Consider the following 11,677-nt stretch of genomic DNA (forward strand, 5'->3'; position numbering starts at 1 on the left):
AGGAAGGATACTTTTTTTGCTTGCCAGGTCAAATCCTTACGGAAAAATATATAAATATATACATATATATATTTGGAAAAAAAAATACAAGCATGCATTTTGTAAAAACGGATATGCGTTATGAACATACGGGAGGAAAACGATGATGGAAGAAACTGCTCGAATGGAAGCCAAGTATGGATTTTCTAAAATGATTTTTCTTTTCACTTTCCGTTGGTGTATCCAATATCCGCCAGGCTTTGTACAGCTCTCGGTGTGTGTATGTAGGCGCGATTTTAGAAACGGTCAGAACGGATGGGTGTTTATTTATTTATTTATTTATTGGAAGGGGTGGGTGTGTCTTATTTATTTCGCCTTTGGGTTAAAACAGTGGTTCCCAAAACTTGGCAACTTTAAGACTTGTGGACTTCAACACCCAGAATTCTCCAGCCAGCTCTGCTGGGAGTTGAAGTCCACAAGTCTTAAAGTTGCCAAGTTTGGGAACCACTGGGTTAAAAAAAAACGTCGGGTTTCGGTGTTAATTTTCCTCGGTGCGAATGCCCTGAGTGTGCCTGCAGGGTGTTTTTTTGTGTGTTTGTCGGTGAACAAGCTGTACCTGCGTGCACAGGAATTCTATCTGGGAATGCTTGAACAAGACTGGTACACGGAAGTGGATGAATATTTTTTTATTTCCTCGCAAAAGAAGACAGGGTACCCCTTGTTTTTAATAAAAATAGAAACTGATATGAATTCTAATACTAGTAGGGAAAAAAATGCTACTTGGTCTCAGGAAGGATTCCCCAATGCTTTGTGCTTTGACTTGCTAAAGATATGCATGTAGGCCAAGTTTCCTCCCTCCCTCCCTCCCTCCCTCCCTCCCTCCCTCCCTTCCTTCCTTCCTTCCTTCCTTCCTTCCTTCCTTCTATTGGAAGAAATATCCATCTGATTCAGTTCCAAGCAGGGAGAAAGGCACTGGAGACAAAATGGAGGCTGGAGGCTGATTGGAAAGAAGGTTTAATGGTGAAGCGTAGCCACCAAGCACATGGTTCTGGGCAGCTGACCGCACAGAGTTGAGAGTGAGGGGTATTTATACCACCTTCTTTGAGTTCTGAACTTGAGCTTCCTGTTCCCGTGCAAGAACATGTATTCTATTGGCTGTGGTAGGGATCCTAGCTAGCTCTGCAGGTTGTCTGAGACAAGCTTGGTGGAAGTTTGGCTGATGCAATGAAGGGGTTCATTGGGCAATACCTATTGTGGCTGAGGGCTAATGCTTATGAATAGAGCTAGCTATCTCTTCATCTCTTAAGTGCTGACATCTGCTGAGGTCTATTAAGAAAGGTGGGGTCTGCTTTCCAAGAATATGCTTCTCCATTTCTCATCCAGGGAAATATAATATTATTCCTTTTTAATAGTACTCAAAATATTTCATTCTTCTAGGAGTAGGGGTGTCTTCCCTCCATCCTCCTAGTCATCTTCCTTCCTTCCTTCCTTCCTTCCTTCCTTTCCCTCCCTCCATCTTCCCATCCATCTTCTTCCCTCCCTCCTTCCTTCTCCCCTCCTATTCACATTCCCCCCTCCGACTTCCTCCTATTCATCTTCCTTCCTTCCTTCCTTCCTTCCTTCCTTCCTTCCTTCCTTCCTTCCTTCCTCCCTCTCTCCTCCTATTCACCTTCTTTCCTTCTTTCCCTCCTTCCCTGGCTCAGTTAATATAGGCAATTGCCAGAACGATTCTGCTTCCAACGATTGATTTTACATGGAGTTGCTTTAACTAGATGAGCATAACGCCGGACTCTCGTTGGAATTCCCTTCACAAAAATATACCTCCGAGGAGACTTTGTCATGATCCAAAGATCCCCATCCCGAGAAGATTGTCAGGGTGCAGTGAGAAACAAAAGAACGTAGGAAGGAAAAACGTGAGTCCTAAATAAACAACCCACAAGATGAGGCTTCCCCCCTGGGTCTCTGCAGGAATCCCTGTTCTTGTTTAGGTGGGTAATTCAGTATGTCTACAACAGGATCACTCAACCCGTGCAGCCATAAACTAGTTTACGAGGGGTTTCTCCATGGTAGCTCCTCATAAACCATAGTTCTGGGTGCACTAAGTGCTATTAATTAGTCTCCCTGAGGCCTGATCACCTAAATACTTATGAATCAGGTTGTACTGACCAGGATAAAGGCATCTATCAAATTGAATGCTGTAGAATAGGGGTGTCAAACTCAATTTCATTGAGGGCCACATCAGGGTTGTGTTTGACCGGGGGGGGGGGGGGTCGTCTGGGCATGGCCAGCTTGACATCACTCATGTCAGGGGCACCTGTGGTGGTCCGAGTGCTCTGTTCGCGAAAATGGGCTCCCGAGCTCCGTTTTCAGCTGCGACAGCCTCCTGCAACCCTCTGCCAGTGAAAACGGAGCTTGCGAGGGCCACACGCAGCCCGCCGGAGCCCTGTTTTCACTGGCAGAGGCACCATGGGCCAATCCTTCACTGTTTCCAGGGCGGTCCCATGGGCCAGATCTGAACACCCGGCGGGCCAGATCCGGCCCGCGGGCCAGGAGTTTGACACCTCTGGTGTAGAAATGTAAGAGACGCGTGAGAGAGAGAGTAGGCCTTACTTGTAGATATTTGGAAAATAAGTCCTGGTTCACATTAGACTACCTTGTGATCCTCAGGTTCTCTGTTCACACAGTCGCCTTGTTCCACAACTACACGCAGAGCACCATGTGCTGAGGATATTACTAGCTAAGCTTCCTCTTACTTCTTATGTGCAAGCAACTGATTGGAAAAAAATCTCAGCAAGAAACATTTCCCTACAGAGATTAGGTTCTAAAGGGGGGATCTTTTGACAACCCTCCTCAAAAAACGTTTCCCAAATTTCATCTAGAAATGTGTTTCCTTCTGAAGATCTTCCTTAGTCTGAAGAAGTCCAGCATTGCTGTTAGAATAGAATAGAATAGAATAGATCTGGAAGGGACCTTGGAAGTCTTCTAGTCCAGCCCCTTACTCGAGCAGGAGAACCTATACCAGGGGTGGGTTTCTCGCCCCGTTCCAACCGGTTCGGTTGGAACGAGGCCGGCAGCGTCCTCGCGCACGCACGCGGCGTCCTCGCGCACGCACGTGGTGCGCGCATGCGCACTAGCATCTGCGCGATGCTCCAGCTGCTCCTGGAGGATCGCGCAGGCGCTGTATGCGTTCTGCGCATGCGTGGAAGCGCAGAATTCGTAAAAACCGGGTAAGGAGAGGGGGCGGGTGTGCGAGTGCGAGCGGGGGGGGGGGCTTCGCCGTTCCCGGAAGTTACTTACTTCCGGGTTCGGCGACCAACCGGATCGCAGGGACCGGTGCGAACCGGTCGAAACCCACCCCTGACCTATACCCATGGTGGTGAATCTATGGCATGTGTGGCACAGGTGGCACGCGGAGCCATTTGCCAGGGTAGCTTGTACGGTTGTTTTTCCCCCTCTGAAGCCTTCGGGGGAGCCTCCTGAACGCCCCTGAAGGCTCTGGAGGACTAAAACCGGCCCTATGGACACACCGGAAGTCACTTCCAGGTTGCTCAAAGGTCGTTTTTCGCCCTTCGGAGCCTTCAGGGAAGCCTGGTAGGGACCAGGTTGACTACCACTGAGTTAGTCACGGGGTTGTTAAGGGAATATGGCTTCTCCATTGATTTTGTTTGTCAGAAGGTCACAAAAAGTGATCACACGATCCCGGAATATTGCCACCGTCATAAATATGAGTTGCCAGTTGCCAAGGGTCTGAGTTTTGGTCACATGACTGAGGGGGATACTGCAATGGTCATAAATGTGAAAAAACAATCCTGAGACCCTTTTTTAGTGCCATTGTAACTTTTGACGGTCACTGAATGAACTGTTATAAGTTGAGGACTGTCTGTAGTATGAAAAGAGAGGCCCATAGAACAATGATAAAAGATAAAAGAGAAGAATGATAAAAGATATAGTAGAAATCTGAAATTTACAATAGATTTTTCTTTTACGATACATTACAATACAATAGCAGAGTTGGAAGGGACCTTGGAGGTCTTCTAGTCCAACCCCCTGCCTAGGCAGGAAACCCTATTCCGTTCCAGACAAATGGCTATCCAACATCTTCTTAAAGACTTCCAGTGTTGGGGCATTCACAACTTCTGGAGGCAAGTTGTTCCACTGATTAATTTTTCTAACGGTCAGGAAATTTCTCCTCAGTTCTAAGTTGCTTCTCTCCTTGATTAATTTCCACCCATTGCGTCTTGTTCTACCCTCAGGTGCCTTGGAGAATAGTTTGACTCCCTCTTCTTTGTGGAAGCCCCTGAGATATTGGAACACTGCTATCATGTCTCTTTTATTGTGTTTATATTAATATCTGAATAAAGACATTAAACATCTCCACAATGGCAAGCCATTTAGAAAGAGATAATAGAATACAGAATAATAGAGTTGGAAGGGACCTTGGAGGTCTTCTAGTCCATCCCTCTGCTCAGGGAGGAAACCTATACCATTTCAGACAAATGGTTGTCCAATCTCTTCTTAAAAACTTCCAGTGTTGGAGCATTCACAACTTCTGGAGATGCTGGAATACACGTCTTCCAGTAATATTATGGACTTTAAAAATGTATATTTTAATACTGTTTTGATGTCCAAAGCACCTTGGAAACATCAATCAACACGTTACTGATTTCAGCAAGGTATATGTAACACAGCTTCATTTTAGGATGATGAAGAACAGAAATCCCTTTTTTTGGCAGCATCATTTTTAAAAAAACAAAACAAAATACCCATAACCTTGAAAATTAGAGGAGCTAAAACTTCATGAGATTTTGAGAGGTGCATAAAATTAATTAATGATTGAGGGTGCCATGGGATTCCTTTTGTTATTTACTTTTATGATTTGTTCGCTAAATTAAAGTTAAAAAAAAGTTCCTCCAATTCCTCTGAGTGGGATTTGCAAATAATTAAAGTGCAATTAAAGCATACAATACAGTGGAGTTTCTATTACAGGATGGCAGCGGATATGCTAAGTTGATTATTGAAGCCGATGCCTCAAATTTGATTAGAAATATTGCTCCGTCTCCAAAGAGTTGATTATAGCAATCAGAGAAAATGATTTACAGCACATCCGAAGGAACAAAGCAACGTCAGAATACGGAAAAACGAAACTTTGATTATAACAAACAAAGCTTCTGTGATTCTTTGGCAAACCACAATGTCTGCAAGAAAACAAGAAAGCTCAGAGAGCACCAAGGCCCCCTCAGATAGATGATTGATAGATAGATAGATAGATAGATAGATAGATAGATAGATAGATAGATAGACAGACAGACAGACAGACAGACAGACAGACAGACAGATATATAGATGATAGATACATGGATGGATGGATGGATGGATGGATGGATGGATGGATGCTGGATGATAGATGATGATGATAGATAGATAGATAGATAGATAGATAGATAGATAGATAGATAGATAGACAGACAGACAGACAGACAGACAGACAGACAGACAGATGCTGGATGGATGCTGGATGATAAATGATAGATAGACAGACAGACAGACAGACAGATGATGGATGGATGCTGGATGATAGATGATAGATAGATAGATAGATAGATAGATAGATAGATAGATAGATAGATAGATAGATAGACAGACAGACAGACAGACAGACAGATAGACAGACGATGATGGATGGATGGATGGATGGATGATAGATGATAGATATATAGATAGATATAGATATAGATAGATATAGATGCTATGGATATGGATATGGATATGGATATGGATATGGATATATAGATAGATAGATAGATAGATAGATAGATAGATAGATAGATAGATAGATAGATAGATAGATAGATAGATAGATAGATAGATAGATAGATAATCTCAAAGGGCAGGGGCCACAGCAGAAAAGGCCCTTTTTCTGGACCCGATGAGAATTCCTTGACTGACAGGGTCCACGCCATATCTACTCTGCTGGCTCAAGCCAATCCCAGTGGGCAAGATAGTTACACTACCGTGTGAATTTGGCCATCCCATTCAGCCATGATAATCCATGAGTGGATTAACACATCCAGTTGACAAATCGTATGGAACCCAGGCGGCTCAAATCTGGCCCCCATCTATTCCGCGCTGGCTTTCAGTGGTTTTGGGGGAAAATACCCACCGAATTTATTTCTCAGTTCATCTCTCATTCAGGTCCCCTCCCCTCCTCCTCTCTCCTCCTCTTTGGCTGGTGATAAATGGGCATTCTGATTAACAAGATCTAATCCCAGGGCATTCCGTTTTTACTTAATTGCCTTGTCAACCTTTTCCTACCTCGGAGGCCCAAACCTATATGTCAACACCTACATACTGTGGTGGGGTTTTTAAAAGATTTTTTTTTTAAAGAAAAGAGAATCCAAAGAAAGATGAATGGTGCAGTCCCCTCAATAATTAATATTCAGCATTGCAATCCCTCGCCTGTCTTAGCTCTGTTTGAGGAAGCAGAATTCGCTCAAGGAGTCAGATGGGATTTAGCACTGCTGCTTTTTCTGACTGGATTGAATGGTTACGGTAACTAAAAATAAACGCCGAGATGTATCCCCCTCCCTCCTTCCTGCACCTCGATTCCTGCTCATCTACAGGCTTGGGGAAATGTGGCTAGAGAACAGCGGGTTGGAATATGTCTATCAAAAGTTCAATGTTGTAGCTATGGAGAGGTCAAAGTTCCAATATCTCAGGGGTTGCCACAAAGAAGAGGGAGTCGACCTATTCTCCAAATCACCAGAAGGCAGGAAAAAGAAGCAATGGATAGAAACTAATCAAGGAACGAAGCAACCTAGAACTAAGGATAAACTTCCTGATAGAACAATTAATCGATCGAAGGGATTGTTGTGAATTCAGACTTTGTGGGTGCTCCACAGTGGTGGGACTCAAATAATTTAACAACCGGTCCTCTGCCCTAATGACCAGCAGGGTAGGTGGGGCTTGGTGGTCATGTGACTGGGTGGGCGTGGCCAAGTCAACATCACTCATGTTGATGGGCGCTTCACCTTAGCTGTTACAATGTACTAAGGGTTAACCGGAGAGGCAGTTTCTGTAAGCAGGGCAATCAAGATGAGGCTAGAAATAACACCAGAATGTCTCCTTCCTGCCTTCCTTACAGGATTAGCCCTGTAAAGGGGAAAAAAACCAAAATGAGATTTCTTCCAACAACTGGTTCTCCGAACTGTTTAGAAAGTTACCAACCGGTTCTCCCGAATAGGTGCGAACTGGCTGAATCCCACCACTGGTGCTCCATCACTGGAGGTTTTTAAGAAGAGACTAGACACTTATCTGAAATGGTATAGGGTCTCCTGCTTGAGCAGGGGGTCTGGATTAGGAGACCTCTAAGGTCCCTTCCAGCTCACTCTATTCATTCCTATTCTCCAAATCACCTGAAGGCAGGACAAGAAGCGATGGATAGAAACTAATCAAGGAGAGAAGCAACCTAGAACTAAGGAGAAACTTCCTGATAGAATAATTAATCAGTGGAATGGCTTGCCTTCAGAAGTTGTGGGTGCTTCATCACTGCAGGATGTTAAGAAGAGGCTGGACAGCCAATAGTCTGAAATAGCATAGGGTGTGTCCTGCTTGAGAAGAAGGTTGGACTAGAAGACCTTCAAGGTCCTTTCCAGCTCTGTTCTGATTGATTGATTGATGACTGATCAAAATATTTGGGAAGAGGCAAATCTAATGGCTAACTAAGAAACCCATCTGCCCTTTTCACTGGAATTAAGGATAAACTTTCTAACAATGAGGACAATTAACCAGTGGAACGGCTTTCCTTCAAAAGTTGTGGGTGCTTCATCACTGAATTTTAAGAAGAGACTGGACAGTCACTTGTCTGAAATGATATAGCGTCTCCTGCTTAAGCAGGGGGCTGGATTAGAAGACCTCCAAGGTCCCTTCCAGCTCTATTTGGATTGAATTGAGTTGAATTCTTTAGCTTGCCTCCAGAAGTTCGAATAGCAGTGGCACTTAAACTTATATACTGCTTTACAGTGCTTTACAGCCCTCTCTAAGCAGTTTACAGAGTCAGCCTCTTGCCCCCAACAATCTGGGTCCTCAATTTTACTGACCTCGGAAGGATGGGAGGCTAAGTCAACCTTGAACTGGTGAGATTTGAACTGCCAAACTGCAGCGCAGCCAGCGGTCAGCAGAAGTAGCTTGCAGTGCTGCCTTCTAGCCACTGCTCAGTGAATGCTCCAACACGGCAAAGTGATTGGACAATCATTTGTCTGAAGGGTTTCCTGCCTGAGCAGGGGGTTGGACTAGAAGACCTCCGAGGTCCCTTCCAACTCTGTGATTCTGTTCTAGTGAAGAAGCTGCAATGACAGTTTCTTGAGTGATTCTTCTTCCTGACTGTTGGTTCAACTGTCTTTCTTCTGGCTTCACTGTCTTGGAATGTTAGCAATTGTCTTAGGGTTTCTTGCCCAAATCTTAATTATTACAGAAAGCAGGAAGGCTGTGAATAGCAGAGAAATACAACCTGTTTTGTGTGAATTAGGGTGAGAAAACAAGCCACGGTCAGGCATTAAAAAGAACCCCTACATGTGATGCTTAAAAGCTCGTCTATGCTAATTTATGTTATTAGAGGAGCATTTTGAAGTAACGATTGGAATTCATTAAGGTTTCACCGCAGGCCAAGCAGGCCGATGAATTTCCCAACAGAATTCTTCAAATTGAATTCTGCTTTTTTTAAAAATTCATTTGGATTCTGATCTGGGGCTTATTATGAATTTGCCCAGCTGAGGCATAGAAAAACAGGACTCCCACAAATGGTCTTTCAATCCTCTTCGCCAAATTGGGGGAAGTTCCATTCTTGATCAAAGGTTGATGAAAAACTTTTTGGACTGTAAATTTTCTTCTTTATCAGGAAATAGGAGTGATTTTGTTGTGACCCAGGCTTCCTTAGAAAGCAAGAAGCAAAGTCTTAATCCCGACAAAACCTCTTTTATTTACATGACTGTGAATTCCTTTCATTCACAGTCAGCAAGGCTTTAGCAAACAGTCCTTCAAAGGAATGTTTATCCACACGCACCTTATCTCATTTGGAGCGCTGCCAGATAATTAGTTTCCAAACACAGGGCAAAGCAAAACTTGACACAGTCTCTCTTATAATCACAAACAGAACTTTCCGGACCAAATGAACTTATTGTTTCCTGCAAAAGCCCACTCCCCATTTGTTCCTCTTTTATTTCCTATGGGAGAGGCCAATCACCTCCAAGGAGTGGCTTTACTCTTAAGTTTTCTTGTTTTCTTGTGTTCTGGTAGCTCACTGGGAATAGGCTCCAATGTTCTTCTGCCTCACTGCTGTCTAGCTCCCTCTCTGCCTCCAACAGAGTCCTCGTCTGAGCTTTCCTCAACCCCCAGGACTAGCCCATGTTCCTCCCCAACCTCCTCACTGTCTGATTCTGCTGCCAGCTCTGCTGGCTGCCGATGGGCCACAACATATTACATTTCTGCTGTCAGTACTACTGCACTCGTGTCAGAAGCTCCGAGACACTTCTGGGTTCAAAGGATTAGCTGGTGGCAACACCATTGCCCCAAAGATGCTCAGTTGAGGTTTCCTTTCATGTCCCTGGGATAGCTGGAGCAAAGGACAAGAGCTGAGCCCCACCACATGGCAGCTCTTGGGTCTCAAGTGCAGGCTTGCTAACCCCCTATCCAGTGTCCTAACCACTGGAGCCAGTGTGCTCCTGTACTGTCAACACAACAGATGTATTTACCGTATTTTTCAGAGTATAAGACACTCCGAAGTATAAGACGCACCTAGCTTTTGGGGAGGAAAATAAGGGAAAAATATCTGCCTCTGCCTCCCAGCAATTTGCCTGCTTGCAAGAAACATCTGTCTCTGCCCCCTGCCTTTGATCCCCAGAGCTAGGGTGGGGCTTTGCTAGCAGCAGTGACTCTTCCATCCCAAGGACCGTCCCATAGATTTCCACTGCTCTCCTCTCCTCTGCCTTCTGCACATCTGCGTGTCAGGCACTGGACTCAACTGTTCCTCTTCTTTCTCATCAGCCACCTCCAGATCAGTGGTGTGTTTCAAAATTTTTTGGAACCTCTTCTGTAGGTGTGGCCTGCTTTCCGGGTCCACTGGTGGAACCTCTTCTAACCGGTTCGGTAGATTTGACAAACCGGTTCTACCAACCAGTGTGAACTGGTAGGAACCCACCTCTGCTCCAGAACTGGGGGCTGTTGACTCTCCATCTGAGGGCTGACCCATGCTCTGCCTCTGTCTGTCTGCCTCTCTCTCTCTGACCGCTCCACTCCCTTTTTCCCCTCGGAGCTCTCAGCTTGCCTTGAGGCTGACCCTGACTGCCAGGCCTCCTCGTCCTCCTCCTCTGATTCTGCTGCTACAGGAGCGAGTGACCGACAGGCCACAACACTAGGTTGTCCACTGAACTGAGGAGGTGAGAGTTCATATTTGACCGGTTGTCCCGTCCTTTGTTATAGTCTAGTTTTCTATACAAAAAAAGCCATTCACGGTTGACCTATCTCGTAATTCCAGTGAAAGAAAGAAAAAAATCTAGCTACTAGATTATCCTTGACTCAGGCTCTTAAAGTCTTAAATATTAGATGTACAACTTTCTACCTTCCAAAAAATTGTCTGGTGAGAAGGCAGTTAAAAGAGCACATGCCACTAATGGGCGCACTGACAAGCCTTAGTTTTTACTCCAGGTGACCAAAATATGTAAGAATGCTCTCCATGCTGGAGAGGAGGAAGGATCGATATGGCCAAGCTCTTTTTCAAGGAATTCTTGATTAATCAATTCACTATTCTTCATCCTGAACCATTGTTGATAAACCAGGGTGGGAGACTGGGTGGTTTTTTAAAAAAATCTAGCGTCTTTGTGATCTGTTGGATTCAGATTGGGTCACACGTTGGAGATGTAGAACAGAGACTGGACCTATTAGGGATTCTTGCATTTGGATTCTTGCACTGAGCAGGGATGTGTTAGATATCACCTTTCCAATCTATTCCTTTATTTGATTGGGGTGGTGGTGGTGGTAACACTCCGGAATTCCCCTTTAGGATGTCCAAACTAAATTCCACACTGGAATAGTTAGAGTTGAAAGGCACCAAGTTGGAGAAAGCTGAGATGGTTTTTGTGTTGATGCAGTTGTTGGGTTGAGGCTCTTTCATGTCATCCTTACCCAACAAACAATGGGGTTCACTCTATTTTCCTGTCATTAAATAGGGCAAGTGGAGTCATCACAGAATCCAGATAGACAAATGAATGGAAGAACCAATTGGTCTTGTGGCACCTTAAATACTCTCTCTCTCTCTGTCTCTGTCTCTCTCTGTCTCTGTCTCTCTCTGTCTCTCTCTCCTGTCTCTTTCTCTCTGTCTTTCTGTCTTTCTGTCTCTCTCTCTGTCTCTCTTTCTCTCTCTCATCTATTTGGATGTTTGGATGAACATACAGGTTGTCCTCGAGTTACGACCACAATCGAGCCCAAAATCGATGCTGCTAAGTGAAACATTTCCTAACTGAGTCTGCCCCATTTGACGACTTTTCTCGCTGCAGTTGTTATGTGAAACATTGCATTTGTTAACTTAAGTGAATCTGGATTCCCCCTTGACTTTGTTCATCAGAAGGTTGCAAAAGCGGATCATCTGACCCCCCTGGGACACTGCAACTGTCATAAACATGAGTCATCACATGACCGGTGGGGAATG

The sequence above is a fragment of the Thamnophis sirtalis genome, unplaced genomic scaffold (assembly GCF_051295495.1).
Source record: "Thamnophis sirtalis isolate CommonGarterSnake01/CBP01778 unplaced genomic scaffold, rThaSir2_p1.2 scaffold_2, whole genome shotgun sequence".
Classification (NCBI taxonomy): Eukaryota; Metazoa; Chordata; class Lepidosauria; order Squamata; family Natricidae; genus Thamnophis; species Thamnophis sirtalis.